Source organism: Thermobia domestica, chromosome 8 (genome assembly GCF_964235325.1).
Source record: "Thermobia domestica chromosome 8, izTheDome1.hap1.1, whole genome shotgun sequence".
In the NCBI taxonomy this organism is placed as follows: Eukaryota; Metazoa; Arthropoda; class Insecta; order Zygentoma; family Lepismatidae; genus Thermobia; species Thermobia domestica.
The window spans coordinates 89,054,595-89,075,368 of NC_137461.1; the positions used below are offsets into that span (position 1 = coordinate 89,054,595).

General features: G+C 33.5%; 1 pseudogene across 1 annotated transcript in view; it reads right to left on the reverse strand.

Moving 5' to 3' along the window:
• LOC145693048 (glucose dehydrogenase [FAD, quinone] pseudogene) overlaps nt 1–19,558 on the reverse strand; it is a 77,256-nt pseudogene extending 57,698 nt beyond the window's left edge. Inside the window, exon 1 of the transcript XR_014132705.1 lies at nt 19,194–19,558. The product of XR_014132705.1 is annotated as a glucose dehydrogenase [FAD, quinone] pseudogene, transcript variant X2 (transcript). The remainder of the gene's footprint in view (nt 1–19,193) is intronic.
• Between the last annotated feature and the right edge of the window lie 1,216 nt (nt 19,559–20,774).

The following is a 20,774-nucleotide window of genomic DNA, read 5'->3' on the forward strand; positions in this document are numbered from 1 at the left end:
GATGATAAATATTTGAAAATAGAAAATGTTTTATCATTTATGTTTGCCGATTAAAAGGTTAGTTTCAGTTTATCGTTGTGTTCCATGGATAGATTAGTATTTCGAATTCTGATCATTATACTAACCCGGTAATCTCAACAGCACTGCCGAAAATCTATCAAACAAAACTGATAACTGTAGTTATTCCCGTAGGAATATATGAGAGAACCAAGTTTTAACTCTCCATATGTAGGAATCAACTGGATGTATGTCAGCCATCAACCAACTCAATCCCTATCCTTACTTTTGACTCTCTACGTCCTAGACAAAATTGATGGTGACCCATTTATCAGCTGTTGAATTTTTTTTTTCTCCCGGAGGGACACGTGACAGAGAGAGTAAATTTCTAAAGGAGTTTTTTGTAAACCAAAACCTTTAGGAAACTACATAATACGTATTTTGTATATTAATACCAATACAAAAATAAGAGAATTTTATTAATACGAGACTATTTTAAAACTATAAATTTAATGATTACTATAGGCCCTACTATCTTAATATATATAAATTTATTTTCGAAGTGATAAGAATACGATGGTCCGTGGAATATTCTGACAAAAGTGGTCCCCACCTGCAGAGTAGTATGAGAAATGCTGACCTAAATAATGGAAGGCTAAAGTATAGATTTTATTTTTTCTTAGTTCATGAAATTGACCGATTATTTGTATGAATGTCTCTTCTGCCCTAGTGTCTAACCTGCTTGCTTTCTGTGTATGTAATCCAGGGTTCGATTTTTATTTTGCGCCGTCCTTGTTAGTATAGTAGTTAGCGCGTGTGCCCTTGGCGTAGGAGATCTCGGAGTTCGATTCCCGGTGGGAGAGCATCAGAAACACTACATTCGTTCAAAACTCCATTTTAAATCGTAGGTCTCAAATTATATACCCTCACTATTGACAAAGTACGTTAGCATAATTCAATCATGTTGGACAGTGACGACACTAGACGGAGGCCATCTACCCCAACCCTCCTCAAACAGTTGATAATGTAATATAAAACGGGTACAAAAATTACCTATCCCCCAAAAAGTTAGCTGCCCCTTCGCTCCTCCCAGAGGAAAATCTGGTGTCGTCACTGCTGTTGGGAGTATTTGCCTCGGATATAGTCACGAGTAGTGATTTGGATTGTATAAAACTTCAAATGAAATGAAATGAAATCTTTTAAGTTTTGCCACTATTATGCCGGGTAGGCTAAATGAGACGGTGATGATGAGAAATGAATGAAATGGTGGAATGAAGAAAGTGAGAGGAAAAAGGAGAACTCTGAGAAAACCTACGCACATGGTGTTTGTATACCAGATCGAAACAAGGACCCCATACACTAGAGGTGAACGCTCTACCACTGAGCCACCGCGGCCCTTCGTATAATACTTCAGTAACAAGTCATTACCATAGATTAGAGCAGCGTTTCCCAACCTTTTGTAACTTGCGGCACACTACGGGTGTTACTTGGATTCTCGCGGCACACTTATAAATATTATTATTTGTAAATATAAAACACAGTGGTATTATTTTCTGTGATTATTGATCTCACAGAGAAGAAAGCTCGAGCACTGTTTTTTCCCCGTGGTAAACCATTATGCTTATTTTTCATTCTAATTTAAAAACAGAAAACAATTGCAATGAAATATTGGACTCAGGTTTTTAAAAATACGCTTTCTTTTTAAAAATTGTATCCAACCTTTTACTAAGAAGGAAGATTACTAAATAACGAACGAACAAACAAATCTTTTTTGCCTTTAAGACACAAAAAGATAATTTGTCGAAAGGATTGCGTGGTATTTTAAATTTTCAAGTTACGAAATAGTCTGCAACAATAAAGAAGCAATAATGGTACAGTGGACTCTTTTTAATTCGAAATCCAAGGGGACGCGAAAAAAATTCGAATTATCCAAAATTCGAATTATCCAACAACATTTATTTTCACATATATAACAACAAACAAACCAAAGCACTGTGCATCAAAAACATATTCATATAGTGTAGACTTTACCTTTAAAGCAGCTTATTTGCGTGATCGAATACCGCAAAGTAACAAACGACATTGACTCTACATAATTCAAACTACGTGTACAATGGAAAATATATTTACGTACAACACTACAACATACATTGAATAGCCCAAACAATTAAACACCAGTAACAATTTGAATATTTTGTTCTCACTTTTAAGAAGTCGTAAACCTCATTTGCTTAAATTTGATTGTTTTTGTACGGTCAATAAATCTTGAACTTCATGTATTGCGTGGAATACGATATTAATAATATTTGGTTGACTTTATCAATAATTCATCATAAATTTTCAACCAATTCTGAAACAAGATGAGATTGGCACACGTTCTCTATCTTTACTTCTTCCCCAACTCACCTTCATCTTTATCATAACATAGATTTTCTATTTATTTTTTGTATTACTCTTCCCTATGGCTGCATCTGGATAACTGAAAACACGTTAAAACTGTATTTCTCTTTTTACATCTGTCCAATATTAAAAATTTTCAACTCTATTTACTTCGAATTATCCAAAACATAGGTTCAAAAGTTCGATTTATCCACGATTTTTTACTATTGTTTTCAATACAGTTTTCAAGGGGAATGGATTTCTGTTCGAATTATCCAATATTTCGAATTATCCAAGTTCGAATTAATGAGACTCCACTGCAGGGCCGCCCACAGGTGGGATGTATGGCGCAAGCTGCGCCATTGAGAAAAATTTTGGGGGGGGGGATTTTACTCTACTTTCGAACTAGCAATTTTACTGTCGGAATAGCATTAAAACACGATTTTGAGAAGCTAATTTTCAAAATTTTTCCGGGGTGAACCCCCGTACCCCCTGCTTCGATACTCGATGAATGAAGTACCGCGCAAGTAGCCGTATGAAAGGAAAGGTTGGTTCGTTTTAAGAGAGAAGGGCCGCCCACAGGAGGAATCAATGGCGCAAGTTGTGCCATCGAGAAAAAAATTGGGGGGAATAAAAAAATTGGGGAAGAATTTTACTCTAATGTCGAATAAGTAATTTTGCTGTCGTCAGAATAGCATTGGAACACGATGCGATTTTTTTTTTTTTTAAATCTCGAGAATGAATCCCCCTACCCCCTGCTTAGAAACTCTATGAATGAAGTATCGCGCAAGTTGCTGTATGAAAGGATGGCGCCAAGTTCTGGTGAACAACAGTTACAAACACTCAAGGAATCACTTTCAACTTTAGATTTGAAACCTGCCTATGTTGTCTGTTGAAAATTATAAAGTAGTTTGACATAATTGTGAGCTAGTGGTAACCATACAGATAGCAGCCAAGTTTCAAATCTAAATTTGAAGTCTGCCAGTGAGTGTTTGTAACTATTGTCCACCAGAACTTGGCGCCTATTTTTGTGATTTCAATTCTTTTTAAGGCCACTCGTACTTGGCTCTTTTACAGGAATGTCTTTGTTGGATATCACTTCTTTTTGTAGGCTAATTTCGAGGATAACATTTTCTTTTGGTATCAAACTCAATAACTTGTAACTTGCGTCTTACTTTTCATGTACAAGGGAATTATATCAATCTTTTGCAAAGAAAAAAAATAATACTACTAATTGTAAAAAAAAAAAAAAAAAAGAATACCTGTGACATACACAGTGTGTAGAAGTTTTTATACCCTTCAATATCCTTATAGAACATATTTAGTATTGTACACTACCAAGACTACTAATAAAAGTAATGCCATTTTTATAATTACTACTGCCCCTACTACTACTACAATCATTCTATAATAGCTACTACTACAGGAAATAAAAACAACAACAAAAATAATTACTAGTACTATAAAAACTACTGCTACACTGGGCAATTGTTTTTAGAGGACTTGAGTTTTGAGGAGGGAAGAGATTATTAGTTTTGGGGGGGAGTGCGCCATCAGCTTTGGGGGGGATGGGCACCCCTGCTCCACTGTAATAACAATGATAACAAATACTTTTTTCAACATTAGAAATGTATAGAACAGTAACCCGGTATGAAAATTAGAATTGTACATTCATAATAGAGGTTCATAGTAATGTGAAATACAAATATACATTTTTTCCCTACGTTTCGAAATTTGATTGCTATAAAATTAATAATTTTGTTTCGATTCTTCGCGGCACACCAGCGTCCCATTCACGGCACGCCGGTTGGAAACGCTGGACTAGAGGTCAGAATAAAGCCAAAATGCTATACTATGGTTATTTTACAAACTAATTTCATGCTGTATTCGTACAATAATAGAACAAGAAGGAGGAAATTGATTCTAACTCGAGTTGACGGATTGATAAAAACTGTACCTGTACTTCACAAAGATTATTTATTTATTTATTTATTTATTTATTTATTCTGGTATCATTAGCAGCAGGCAACTTGCCATAAGTTGAGAAGATTCCGTGCCCCCTATTCTCAATTAACCTCTTCGTTGTGACATATCTATTTTAATTTCGTTCATCACTTGTCCTCTCTTAGTTCCTCTCACTTCTTTCTTTTTCATCGTCCGCGTAGCCTATCTCATTTCATAGGAAACGCCTATTCTAAGATGATGTCTGAAATACATAGCTTTCATCTCTACTGTTTCTGGCATTTCCTAGAAGTTCGTTTTCCGTTAGATTCAACTGATTTTATTCATTTCCCTCCAGGCCATATTTCAAGAACTTCTCGAAGAAAACTATTTTCTCGTATTTTTTTTTTCATTATTCACCAAATTTGATTTAGTATAATATTCACGATTGAGGAAACTGTCCCCGTTGTTTAACCTCTTCACGAATATGGCATCAAATGATGCCACATATTTATCGGGAAAATAATCCGAAACTGCTTTCACGAAGAAGAGTGCGACATGAAGGTAAGTAAAAACAAGCGCTTCAGAATATTATTTTTACTTACCTTCAGTTCGCATCTTCTTCGTGAAAAAAAATCGGATTATTTTCCCGATAAATATGTGGCATCATTTGATATCATATCCGTGAAGAGGCTAAAACTAAAACTTTAAATCATTTGTGTCCTCTTTCGTATAGGCGCCAAACTCTGTACAACGTGAAACATCTCAAAAGTAGAATTTGTTAAATGTTGAAACTTCTGTTGCGATGATAGTAAATACTTTTAAATTCAACAACACAAGGCTTGGATCACAAAATGAACATGAATTGTGTCAGAGACTCTGACAAAATTCATGTTCATTTTGTGATCCAAGCCTTGTGTTGTTGAATTTAAAAGTATTTACTATCATCAGAGTGAGATTAGATGTGCTGTCAGTTAAGACTCACTGTTGTGTATAAAGACTTATTTGACCACAGTGATTTAGTTATGTGTGTAAAACCAAAATGAATTCACGAAAATACATGTCAATAAAACACATCAACCCGCTAATTAATAAGACCCTTTGTGGTCAAGTGTCTGAAGTTCATGCGCTCTCTGCGCGGGAACCCGGCTTCGATTCCCTCTGGAAATGCTTGCCTCAAATATAAATCCGGGTACTACTGGCTCGGCTTAGAATAGTTTCAGTCTCATACGATTTCGGTGTTCAAAAAGGATCTTAAATTTCAGTGAATCAGATCATTGATTATCAAAATCAAGTCTAATAAAGTCTAATAATAATCAATTAATTTTTATTTCTCTCTCTCTCTCTCTCTCTCTCTCTCTCTCTCTCTCTATATATATATATATATATATATATATATATATATTTTTTTTTTTTTTTTTTTTTTTGTGGTTATGGTTAAGGTTTATTTTAATGGGGGTATTAGTTGCTCTCTCCTATCCCGGAAATATTGTAAGGTTATATATTATTTTTTTTTTGTTGAGGTTGTTACACAAAGTAATGTAAATTTATGCTATAATTTAGAAATTTGGGTTTATGTATAAGTTAAAATTTAATTTAAATGAAAAAATTTGTTAATGCAAAATTTATATAATGAGGAAGTTTATTATGTAAGTTAAATTGTTTTTAGCATATAAAATGAATTTGTAAATAAATTATATAATTTTTAACATTTTATTATAGAGTTTTAATTTGTATTTAAATAAAGGATTTTTTTGTTTTGTTTATTTTTAAGCGTTGAATTTAAAATTAAAATATAACACAAATAAAAAATTTATAATTGGTCGGTTACAATATATATATATATATATATATATATATATATATATATATATATATATATATATATATATATATATATATAATATACTCTTTCTCACTCTCTTACAAAATTTCGAAATCAGATGGAAACGAAAAGTACTAACGTCTGTGATGTTTGCGATTATTAATTTGCCATACATAAAATACTTTCTTTTGCAAACGTTTTGCAGCAAAGTGAATACGGTACGGACTGGAAATTATTTTGCAATATCCCACTTTTACGGAGAGGGGTCTACAAACAGTTTGTCACGTCAAGCCAAACTGTTCATTGTCTTCTTTTTACATTCATCAATAAAAATAATTTTACGTTGTTACTAATGATCGAACTTAGTTGTATATTTATACGTTCTCGTGCAAATATACAGAACGTCCCTCCTAGTTAAAAAAAAAAAAAAAAAAATCGGATCCTATTTACGTCTGTCGTGGATTTATTGGTGCATATGTTGACATGTAGTTCGAGTGAAAATGGGTTCCCTGTGTACGCTACCATTTTTTATACATGAAATATTCTTTACAATTTACCTTATAAAGACCGTTGACTTTTGCTCATTTTACACTTCTTTGACCACAGCTCGTGCTTAACGATAAGAAAGAATCATTATGGCATGGGTACACTTGAGTTCATACCAGTGAGTGCTGTATTTGTAATGTAAAATGTCAATTGCTTGATTTAGCTTGATAGCCTTTCATAGCTTCATGGCAACACCAGAAGTTTTATCTACGATCTATGCGAAGTCTGAACTCTATTTGCTTCCTTAGGGACAAAGCCTTATAAGAGCTGTACGAAATGCGGCGAGCTCTAGAGATTCCCCCTGGCTCTATGTCTATCGTTATCTTACGTCGATTCCTCGGAAGCTCATGTGAATCGGATCCCACGTTAAGCTGTAGGTCTATATCTTATATAGTCTTGGTCCTGAAGGGGACGTTAAATTCCACGTAACCACTTAGGACTTTTTCTTCTAGATACACTTTCTTGGGGAGCTTATGCTACCAGTAAGTTGCAGACCGTTCTTCCCTCTGCTTTACCGGAGCTAAGACAAGTTAAAATGCGATAACATGTCACTTTTGCTAAGAATACGTCCTTTAGTCAATAGTAATATTGTTTACGAGACGAGAAATTCATTTTAAATTCAAAAAGAGACGAACAACACTAGTGCAGTCAAGTCTTAGCGAGTCTCGTGAGGAACACTAATTCACCCAAATCTTAAATCTCAAACTAGTTTTAATGTTACATGATTGATAGTGTACAAACTAATAAAGTGATTGAACGAAGACAATGAATAACATTTAACAACGTTTGAAAATACGTAAGTCATTACACAATACACTTAACTAATAAATATGGTTTAAATGTTGTTATTTCACACTCTTCATGGACCTTGTGATGCGGAAATGTTAGGATCACTTCTTAGATAAAACTAAGAAAAAATCACATAAATTTTGTACATACATCTACACAACGAAACAAGATAGAAAAAGCTTTTCGAGTATCAAGATGATGAGACGAGACTTCTACAAAGTTTACAAGACGAGACGAGACGAGAAAGTATCATTTCTCTTCTCGTCTCATTTTCAACACTAGAAAAACTGAGAAAAAATATATGTCGCGTACGTAAAATCGTATGTTACATTTGTAAATCCTGTAGTTTTTGCAGCAAAAGTATAACTGAAAACGCATGTTTTATAATACTTTCTAAGTGTACCATCTATACGTACTTTCCATATGAAACAATATAGGCGGTCAGGATCTCACATACAAATGGACGTATATAACATATAGCTGAGGAATGTAACATAAGTTTATGCATGTGATATATGGAAAACTGTTAGATGTCAGACATCCTGCAACGGCATGATGTAACATCAAAGGGTAGTGCCTATATCGCATTCGGATAACGTATGCTCTGTACTGATTTCTGTAGTAAGCAAGAGGATTCCGTATATTTTACAATATACCACTGTCCAGAGAACGAATTTTTCTCAGTGTAGCTAGTAGTATCCCAGTGCATCCTCCGTCGCGTTTTGATTACCCCACCCCCGGTCAAACTTTTCTGGAAGAAAGCCTATTAACAAAGGACAAGGAACAATATCTATATACAGTGATATAATTTGAAATCGACGTTGTATGTTATCTTTCCACGACAAAATGGCTGAACTATTTGAAATCAATTTTTGAGCATAGTTTGAACTCAGCTCTAGCCGCTTTACCAGTAGTCATGTCAGTTTGTTTAAAATGTATATCTTAAGAGGGGATAAGAAAGGTTCAAATGGTTTGCCAGAAATAGAGTATCTACCTTACCCCTTAAGTTAGGGAGTTGAAACTTGTCCTACAAACTTCTCATTGAAGTCAGTGGACACGGCATGTAAACATTTTGGAAAATTCCTCTTGTAAAGAGTCAAAAAGGGGAGAGAAGAAATTTCTGTCTATGTAGACCTATTTTAATTTTCAATTCTGTATTCATGAAATGCCCATAGGACGGGGACAAATAGCCTCGATGCTGATGTCCCCATTAAACTTTCAATCAATCAATCAATCAATGAAATACCCAGTGTATGGAAATGGCTGAACCGTTTTAAATATAGTTTTGAACATAGGTAGCACTTGATTTGAGCTGAGTTTCTAACATTTCACCTTGATTTGAATGATGTATCCTAAGGTTAGGAAAGGGGGGGGGTCAAATTGTTTGCGAAAAATATAGTATCGCATGAGCTTCTGAAGTTAGAGAAATGAAACTCTGCGTATGAACTCTTAATCTTTAGTAATCTTTGCAATAATAATAATAAAAAATAATATGTATGTGTCTATCATCAACTTTCCACATAGAAGAGGATGACCTAGAGCTACTGAATTTTGTTTACAGATTGATTTCCACCACATCTGATCTCGCACGAACCTTTTTTTTTTTTTTTTTTTTTTTTAATTTCGGATTTAGGTGAATTATCTAGAAGCTCAAAATGTATGCGAATATTTATACATATACTTTCTAGCTGTTTCTAAGAACGTCTGGTCTGTATGCAACCAACGTTACATCTTGGTTATCCAGGCTTACATAACAACAGAGGATAAATACCTGAGCAATGGGACAAGAACATTTCGTCGCATGAGAACCAGAGTAACGTAACTTCAAAAATGCTGTTTTCGTTTTCTTAATGTTTGGACATAATTTTGAAAGTTCCACTTGGTGTAAATGGAACGTAACGCCATCTGTTCTCCTTGTCGATCATCTGTTGTAATGTAGCTCAATTACCATCTTATTAAAAACACATCTTTCTAAGAAAATAATATTTTTGTCCTCTCGCCTGTAAACATACGAGAATGAAGTTACGTTCATCTGGTTCTCATGCGACGATTTGTTCTTTCTCTTTTCATCTAGATTCTGAATTAACATGCTCTTTTCATCTGGTACTTACAGCTAGTAGTTAAATAATGTGTTTGTCAGTCATCAAATTTCCGCATACAAAAGAGACACCTAGAGTCACCAAATTTTGAATACATATAAATTTTCAGCGGATCTAATTGCATAGAAAGCCATTTTTTTCGAATTTCAGCTCCATAGGGGATTGGCGGGGAGTTAAAAGTTATGTACGTTTCTGCCTGGTTGTAAGAACGCGTGCGTGTATGCAACCAACAATACATATTTATTATGCGGGCTTGTATAACAGTAAAGGATAAATATGTTCATTTTCGTTACTTATTTATTTCACATACAGTATTTCTTTACTTTCCGATATTTTGCATACCGTAACCTTCCTTGACAAGAACGGGCATTTCAGGTAGTTTTTAAAAAAGAGTGAGAACGTATTTAAGCATTTTCGAAAATTGCGTTTTTAAAAGTTAAAGTGACAGTTTACATCAGCGTTTGTCAACCCTTTTTCCTTTCGGGCACACCAAAGTACGATTCAAACTTTCGCGACTTCCCTGCAGTTTTTATTATTATTATTATTAATACAAGAAGACAAACACATAAAAATACATGCAATACATTTTTTAAATTACGGAACGACTGTGGAATACAAATCTCATAAGCAAATTACGTACAATTCTTGAATAGATAGATATTAACAATTCTTGTGACATAAATCGGGGAGAAAACACCAAAAAGCGTATTGTTGAAATTACTTTTTTGTGTCCGGTGTTTCTTTCCAAAGAAAAATGAACAGCATTAAAAGCAAACTTTCCAGCTTTAAACTTGAAAAACAAGTGTGAAACCAAGTCAACTGGCGATAAATTTTTATTTTATTCTAAGGATAATTTCTTTGCGGAGAATCTTAGACGACATTAAAAATCTAGCGATACACTAATGTGTCGCGACACAGCGGTAGAGGAACCCGATTTATATAATATCCTAAATTCCGATAAGGTATTCATAGAGATTTTGTCCAAAATTTGCTTGAATTGAGTTAGTCCATTTTGAAGTGAATTTTTGAATATAGTAAATTCTTTCTTCCAGCTATGTTTGTATCATTTCACTTTGATTGAAATAGTATCATTCTAACGGAGGAAGAGGGTTCAAATATACATTTTAGTTAGTTTTCCATGAATCTCATTCTTCTTGTTCGAAGAGCGGGCATTTCAGCTAGTATGTTAAAATTGCCAGTGTATCAGTAATGAAGGAAAGTGTCTGTAACTTCGTGAAGCATTAACATAGAAGTACTCGTGCTCAATATCTTGATTTAAAAAAAAAAAAAGGAAAAATGGTCTGTGTTACATGTTCTTGTCTTTGATGATGGCGTTGATAATTTTTTCTTCTTTGTTTTCAGACGAAGTGAACCGCGTCATATACCGTGTATTTCCTGAGTGACCGTTCGCTGGTCCCGTTGAAAATAGTGTGCGGCGCGTCATGGACGAATATTTATGAAGTAATCAAAAAATTGCTGAATCGTAAGAACAAAAATCCTTAAAAGGTGTTCTTAAAACTTTCACTTGCCTGAGTAACTTTTGAGAACTGTACAATCTAATTAGGTAACTACAGTTATTTTCAATGACAAGCCAACGGTTTAGCACTTTTGTTTCCGGAAATCTTTCTATGGGTGAAGTAACCTTACTGAAATATCAGGGAAAATACGTGTATAAACAGGAAACAAAATAAAAATTCTTAGCGAAGATACCAATCGCATTTCAGAAATAGCACAGACATGCAGAATCATAGTTGTACAATTCTTACCCCGACCAGTTTTATGATATTATGCTGTTAGGTTAAGTTCAAAATAGTTCTTGTTTTATCATCAAAAGCTCCTGAAGGTTCGCAATTAAAGTGCAGCAAATTAGAACCACACATTAACCTGTTTTGGTCATCCATACATATTACAGACACGAAATAACAGATTAAACTTTTCATTGTGCAGTAATTTCTGAACTTCGTTCTATACTTCCTAAACAATCAAGATATTACCATTTCTGTTTTAGTACGCGACGCCCCAAGTTTCATTGTTGGTAGGAGACTGTTTATGAAACATTTTCATGTAACGTAGTACTCAATGAATTATCAGTGGGTAGCTCAGTGGTAGAATGTTCACTTCTGATGGGTGGAGTCTCTGATTCGATCCCAACTCGCGCTAAGTGAGCTTTGTGGTGGACAGAAGTAGACAAGTTTTCTGTTAGTACTAATTAAGCAAGGAAGTAAGTAGCAGAAGCAAGGTCTGTTAAACACTTGAACTTTAATTAGTAAGGTCAAAAGAAAGTATTGAACTGAAATTGAAAAAAATCCACTGAATAAAACAACTGAAGGAATATCTTAAAGCACAAAATCATCACTAAATTCTTGTGAGCAGATAATACTATTATTTCGTCAGTGACAACTTGTTTTCATCTGTTTGCTGATTAGTAAATCTTAAGCAGTATCATAAGCTGAAACATTATTTTTATTGAAGGATTCTTCAAAATTACGGTAAAACTAGATATAACGTTCTGAATGTTTTAATAGTGCAGTTCAAATTAATTTTACTAGGTAGAAGTTGAATTTTGAAAGCATGGAAAAGCAAATGAACATGATTCGTGGCTAGTTTTAATTTAGTTTCTCCTTCCACAGAGTGAAATGAGTATTTCCGAGCATTGCACAATATTTTACTACATATCTAAATTATTATTAGGCTACTTTTTGGTTGAAATGAGAGATTCTTGGTGAATATATATATATATATATATATATATATATATATATATATATATATATATATATATATATATATATATATATATATATATATATATATATTTCAATTCAATGACCTCAAATTTATAGTATTGACACAATTCTAAACTTTCGGTTCATAATGGTTATTATATAAAATATACATTTATGTGAATATTTAAAGAATAAACGGGGGAATAAATGCGATAAAATTACATAAGTTAATCTCTGAGGCACATCCCCGGCCTGAATTACAAAAACGTACTAACGTATATAATGTTAATCTTGCAACGATTGACTAAAATTCAATGCCAATCCATTTGGTGATAAATAACAGTACGTAACAGAAGGAAAACCGGTGACGGCGATAATAACTCCATAGACTCTGTAGTGCGGCAGCATCCTCAAGTTATGGAACTTGATTTGCTAATTCTGTAGGTAGGTCCAAAGCCAGTTTCACCTGGAGAATACGGTTATAGTAAATAATAGTGATTTATATTAAAATAACCGTTAATAATAGTAACATTTAATTTGTGATGTTTTCTACACTATTAACTGTGTCCTTTATATTATGCATAGTTGTAAGTTAACGGTTATATGTTGTAAGCCTATATTACCAGGGATTCTTTGTAATTTTACTAAAATTATCATATAATTATCTGAAAGTAAAAATAAAATATTCTCTCATGGATTCGAATTTAGATACACAGTATTAGGATTAACATGTTTTTCCCCGTTTGTGGACATTCCATCTCTCAGAGGAACGTGGATTTTCCAAACACAATAAAAAAGTTACTTGAAGTTTTCAAAATATGGGTATGGAGAAAAGTGGAGAAAATTAGCTGATGAAACTGATGGAAAACCAGTGAACAAGTGAAAGAAAATATTTGAGATAATGAAACAGAGCTTTTAAAAATAATCAGGGTATTGTTTCATAAGATATTGTGAGGGACATTAAAGTTATGGTGTAAATGAAACCAGGAAAAAGAATAGAACATACTATAATTAATAGACTATGTTAAAGTAAATAACTCACCTGACAAAACAAAGAAAACTAGCACCATGTTACATGGAAGCCTCATAATCTGCAACAAATGACGTAGTAGTAACTTGAAAATAGTTATGTTGAGTATGATAACATTTGAATTATCATATTAAAATGCTTGTGGTATTGCTTTTTCTCCATTACTTTTAATTTTTGTAGTATTTATAAACTTTGTGTAATAATTGTAAACAATAGTTGAAGAGCTAACATTACGCTTAGTTGTTTACTTCTTTAATTATGCAGATAATGGTAAGGAGCACGATACGGAGAAAATTTTTTCCTGTGTAGTTATTTGACTTATTCAGAATACAGAGAGATCAAACGAATGCGAAATGTCCTGTTGTTTATTCTCAACTGCTTATTATTTGTTGAATGCCAGTATTTCTTGATAAATTCATGCTTCTTTTCGTGATGTATCAATATTTTCTATTTCGGTAGCTGTTTCAAAACTAACATAGTTACGTTACATGTCGAAATTTAATATTTCTCTGAATAGTATTCTTTCTTTCTCTCTCTCTTTTCCCAGTAACACATTAGTTTGCATACAACTAAACGAAGTACAATGAAAATATGCAGTTTTATTTCATCTGAGACATGAAAATAGTCTCCCTGTGAGTTACAGTAGGTCCCCTTTAACCCGGCATGCTCGTAACTACGACCATGCCGGATTATGAAGGAACATTAAAGACAAATCACTCTAGATAAAATAATCCAAACAATCAAATAGGGGCGGATTAAGGCTTTTGGGGCCCTGGAGTCGACTATTTCAGGGGGGGGACTATGTTACGAATAATTCCAGTGCATAAATTTTCTTTGCTGCCTCCCACAGCCTCATAGGCTTATCGAAACACCGAGAACTATGCTGTAATATTTTAACATGCTCCAAGTTTACAATAATTAGTTTAATCACATTCATTATTAACAGTTAAATGCTCATACACTGTAGTGTAATACATAAATGCCAAACACAAGCCAAATGGTCATCAGTCCTTGTAAAAACACTTAATAGAGTAAAGGAGATTTGGGAAACCTCCTAGATTTGCTCTAAGTAATGACAGATATATTTCAAAGGAATTGCCAGAAGCTGGTAATTTGGTTTGTAATAGAGGCCCAAAATAACTCACTCCGTCACAAAATACGTATCGTGAAGACGCTAGTGGACGAAGACAACTTTAGCGATACCGCGAGCGGGGAAAAAAATTAGCATGGGTCTGAAGCCTGTAGTATAATAAGTTGATTGCTATATTTTAGTATTAAAGAGAGGGATTTGGGGGGCCCTGGAGACTGGGTTCCATTGGCTCCGCCCGTAATCCGCCCTTAAATCAAATAATGTATTTTATATGTTTACTCACATTCTGAACCTGTGCAAACGATATAAAGATCCTACTGTACAAAGTATGTCGTCATTCTAGCAGCTGCGGGGTTTAAAATGTTCTCCTTATTTATAATGCAATAGAGTACATTGAATACTCAAACAGAATCAAACATTGAATTTTTATTTGAGTATTCTTGTATTAATAAAAATAAACACAGTACAAAAGATAAATTAATACAGTACAATAATATTTACAAGTCGTAATAAGCTCCTCTAAGGCAAGAAGAATACACGTGATCATTACTGTTTTAAAATGTCTCTGATATCACATTCTTTCGTGATTTAGTTCTATGCTTCGAAAAATCGTACGGAGTATACACAAATTATTGAATTCTAGCTAGCGTTTTAGAGTTTTAGCTAGAGTTAGCTAAAGCTAGAGTTTTAGCTTTTATTGACATCCACTTCCCCTTCCCCTCCTCCCAAAAACGAGCGGCTCGATTGGTTATCACATTATTGCCGGATTAAAAATCGAAGAATTCCGGATTGAATAGCGCCTACTGTACATCTCAAAAGTTTACTGCTCTTAGCGCCATCTTTGTTAATCCAACTTAAATGTTTTATCATTACTAGAACACGGTTGTAGTAAATAAGAGTGATTGTATTAAATTATAGTGAATGTATAATATAATTAATTTATACATTTACTTAGATACAGGATCGGATCCAGGATTTTCTGACACGGGATGCACGGCACCAATAACTACCAGTACATTTGAATTAAATTTGTGAATTTTTAAATGCCTTTATAGGCATCTGTAGTGTGAATGAGAAATTGCCCTGGAAATACTAAATGTCTGCGATCGGCGAATCCTTTTGTTCAACCTTCAGAAAATTAACTTAAACTATTGCTTTTGCAAAACTCCGCTTCTAAGCCCCAAACGGAAGCATGACAGCAGAAAATTTTGGAAAGTTTGCTATTTTCACTGCTAGCTTATCACTTTTAGATAGTGTGTATTTACAACAAATGGGGAAGGGTTTACACGTGCACCGATCCACTCCCCTAAATCCGGCCCTGCATAGGTATGTATTCATCAAATACTGATTTTATTTTCGCTTAATTCAATTTAACGCATCATTAAGAGTCTTCAGGACGCTCCCTACTTAAAAAAAAAAAAAAGGAACCAATTTACAATTTTTATAAGCAAGCCATTGAATACTTGTGGTGTTAAGTGAACTGACTGTTGATACCAAAGACATTACAAATTGGTAGAAATGTAAGTGCCCAACAATTATAATATCAATAAATATGCGCCGCCTGATTTTTGACTTTCAAGAAAAGATCTGAAAACAGGTATTACTCTATTTAATAGATTTTTGTAGATACTACAAGGATTACTTTCTTAGTTTTTTTTTTTTTTTTTTTTTTTTTTACATATTATTTCTGGTATCTGAATTATTCACTAAAATTTGAATAAGCAATGTAGAACATAGTAAAAGTAAGAAGTAAACATACTTTACGTAAGCGCGCTCATATACTACATAATGGTTTCAGTTATTACTTCGGAAAGGAATAACCCGCTTCCAATTTCCAGTGGAAATATCTTTCGGATCCCACTTTAAGCTGTATGTTTTCCCCGCTAATCTAGTAACTAGCGCATGTGTCTTTGGTGTACGCGATTTTGGGTTCGATTCCCAGTGGAACACAAACATGTAATTTCACAGTCATTCACTTTCATTAATCACCTGTCTCCTTTAGCCTAAAGGACGCATTGAACTAAAAATTTCACTTCCATTCTGTATGTCCATGTCTCATGGTCTTGACGAGAGAAACAGATCTTAATCTAAAACCAAATTAAACCAAACTATGCTATAGAGGACTTCCGAGTAGCCAAATAGTGCACGTTGTTTTATGTGTGTGGTCCAGAGTTCGTTCTTTATAAGGTTACACATGGTTCGGCTCCCAACTTTAAGTTCGTGTTCACGTCTCATTTAACTTCGATATTATCACTTTGAATTCTTTCTGGTAATTTGTGATTAATGTTGACCACGACGAAACGAGAAATAATGTTTCCGTTTTTTTTTTTTTTTTTTAATACAAAAGTCTAGTCTCGTCTCAACTCTAGAAGAATTATTTGTCGTCTCGTCTCCTTTATTAGAGTTTTTCTCGTCTCGTTTTGAAAATTTATGTACAAAATTTATGCCTTATTTTTTTTTTCTTAATTTCATTTAGAAGTTGTTAGAATTCTTCCGTGTCCCGAGAGGTTCAGGAAGGGTTTGACATAACATTTAAATCTTGTTTATTACTGGAATATAATATAATGACTTGCATATCTAAACTTCATAAATTCTCTTCGTTGTGTTCGTACAATCACTGTATCATTTTTTTTTTTTTTTACTATGCATTATGTAACACTAAAACAGTGTTTGAGATCTAAGACATAGGTGAACTAGTGTTACCCATGAGACTCGAGAAGTTTCTCTTCTCGTGGGCAACGCCATTCATAATATTTTACTCGTGGTTAGTGAGTAATTCTCGCTAATTACCCGTTGTTTTCCGTTATTTACCTTAGTATCTAAGTTGTGTTATATGATTGCATTCGATATATACTTTATAAGTACGTATAAAATCAGCAAATACGCAATGGATTCATTTCCAAGTGAACATGACATTTTTTTAATATTCTTGTATTTGTTTCAGTTGGAACTCTATTATATGAAGTTAGAATCTGAACCTCGTACGATTCTATCAGGAATCCATGCCAAGACTCTACACACGTAGATTTATTGACACCTCATGGAAGTCTTAATTTCGGTTCGATAAGAAACATTAGGTTCAAACAAAGAAATCAACTTGAAACCTTGTTATACGCTATATTTAAGTTTCGATTTTTTTTTTTTTGTTTGTTTGATACACTCCCCCCCTCCCATACTTACAATATAAACATTTACACATTTTATCCATGACCTGTTCATTTTTACTTTCCACAGTCGTAATTAGTCTGTAAGACTGGTACTTGTTAATCTTTTAGTAATTCCCTTTCGCGTGGAGAAAATTGAGGAATGGGTTTGATTAGTTCTAGACTACAATGCGAACTAGGAAACGTACCGATTTTTATCATATGAATACTTTTCTTTTATATCACTGCTGGTTTTTCGTAGATTGTTTCTTGTTATCTGACACTCTCACATAAATATAAATATGACACTGAAATATGTTTAACAGAAATACATTTAGAGGCTTTAATAAATTAAATAAACTGCATCTATTGCAACAACGAAAGTCCAGGTTAGTGTTATTTTCTACATTTAAAATCGCAAAACGTATAAATATAGTAATATGTGTTTGTTGTCAGCCAAAAGTTTTGCTGCATGACAATACGAGGAAGGCATGTGTCCGACTATTTTCGGAATTACGACAAAATTTCGATAAGCCCTGTTCAGAATGGGTCCTCCAAAAATTTTTGATCTTGCTATCCCGATGTTCATAATACATTAGTGCTTGCTGTTTGTTGATTTGACGTAGTTAACTTGTCACTCATCTACTTGTTAGGCATCTTGCACATGGTTTCTCTCCTTTATCCATAGAGCATACTGCTAATTACGCAATATTAATTGGTAGAAAGCTAACAGAGCAGCAAATGTTTATGTTTATTCTACATAAGTGATTACAGTTGACAAGACAGTTTTGGGCACTAATTGTTATTTATCGATCTTAGTTTTTCAAGCAATTTCGTTGTGTGGCGCATACTGGAAGCATCTTGAGCGGAATTTAATTAAGCATTGACAAATAGAGAAGGGATAATAATAAGAATGAAGTCTACATATATGTTTACGTCCTCCTCGTCCTCACTATTATTGCTCATACTTTTTGGGAGAGGCAAATATCACCCTCTCCTACCACATGTTGGGGACGACTATGTTCCTGGGTAAGAAAAACAGAGCAATATCAACGACAGATTTGTCCGACAAAATGTACTGTGAAATCGTTTCACATCAGATGTAGAAGTATCATCGCAAATATGTCCACTGGTACTTTTAACTGCATAGTCGTTAGTTTGATAAGAAACAAAAAATAAATGTATGAAAAAATGAAATAATATTTCTAATTTTACTTCCAACACTTATGACCGTAACCTAAAGGAGGGAAATGATTAATGGAAACGAATAATTATGAAAGAATGGGAATAGGAGAATTCCGAGATTATGATGTTGTCCATTACAAACTCACATAAGCTAGGATCCAACCAGAGACTCCTCGCACCAGAGGTGAACGATCTACCACTGAGTTACCATGCTCTGTATTAAATTATGGCATAAATTATATCTTTTCTAAGATTTTTAATTGGTGGTTTACTTTACTTAAACTATTGAACTATTGGATTAAGGATAAATTGTCTACCTACGATTGACAATAACTACAATTAACAGTTTCATTTGTGTGTGATTGCACTCATTTAAAAAATAAGTATTAGTAACGAACTTAGTAAATAGTTCTGAAACAAAAGCATATGAAAAGAATACATACCGCAGAATGATCTGTCTGCACTCCTGGATATAAAAGAATTCAAAACTTCAGTTGAAGTCTGTAACCGCATGGTGATTGATATATTGGTATCAGTTGTCACCAATCCTTTCATAAGAAAACAGAAAAGTTTTAACACGTCAAATATATTTGAGTTCCAAACTAACTAAATTTTGAAAAGGAGATGCGCGGTACATAGGTTATGTTACAGATTGCTTGCACTCTAACATCAATCAGCACAACGTCACTTTTGTATGTATCACGCGTTTCCTTTATGAAGTACGTTCACATTCACACCCACATTTTTCTTCTTGTAATACAGGCTGTAAACATGAGAATCGTTCTCCTGGGCAATTCTCCGAGACAACTGATCATTATGGTGTGTTATTCTTTCAGCCTCTTAGCGTAACGGGCACAATAACGGTACTTTGAAGATGCGATTCCATTTGGTTGGATTCGTGTTGGTTAGCAGTGTCCGTTCTACCTATTGCAGCCAAAGATTATCTCATCTGGGTTACCCTTTCCCCTGCCGCGTTTTAATTAAATTTTGAGCATTGGGATTTTCGTGATGATTAATTGTGTATTTTTTTCCCGGAAAGGGTAGGATATATATATATATATATATATATATATATATATATATATATATATATATATATATATATATATATATATATATATATATATATATATATATACTAAAATATAGTATGGTCTCCTAAGTTTTTGGTTCTTTTCTACACAGAAAAAAGGGTTGCTGGCATAATCTAGATGTTTTTTAAAAAATTTAACGTCCCTTTGCAGCTCCGAGGTTATATGAGACGGGAGCTATTTACAGTAGGGCTCAAACCACCACTTGAGTTTGTATTCGAGAGTACCATACAGGAAATAAAAGACAGGACCACACAAGTTAGTCATTAGTCAGAATGAGACACTATCTACATTTTATTCCTGGAAAAATTCAGAAAGGTTTAGATTTTAATGAACTATGTAATTCAGATTTTTAGTTAGCAGTAACATACAGCCATTCCATAAAAATTGTCACATTAATCGTTTCTTTTCCTTGGGAAAATTACTTCTTTTTACCTCGTATCATTCAATCATTATTAAAGTTACATTATTATTATTATTATTATTCGGAATTATATTCTATATTTTTGTCCTTTATTCGATTTTTCTATAATAATAATATATTTATTTATTTATTTATTGACACAACAGCATACACTCACTAGTGCGCCAAGAGAAAAATGCGCATGCAATACTAATTCCATCATAGTACTATGCATAGGATAATACATCGTAAAATAAAGATACAAATAAAGCACAAGCATTAGAAATACAATAAAGAATAACAATATTTAAATGAGAAAATAGATAATTACTGAATATGAAGTTGAAAAAAAGACTAAAATGATTATTCCATAACAATCATAATAAAACAGAAGTCGCATAGTAAAGCTTTACAGGAGATAACCTTTAGGAATGCCAGATGTTAACAAAGAGGGAAAATGATAGCTAAAAAAAATGCATTTTAAAAAATCTTTTAAAAATAAAAATGAAAAACAAACATGTATAACTAAC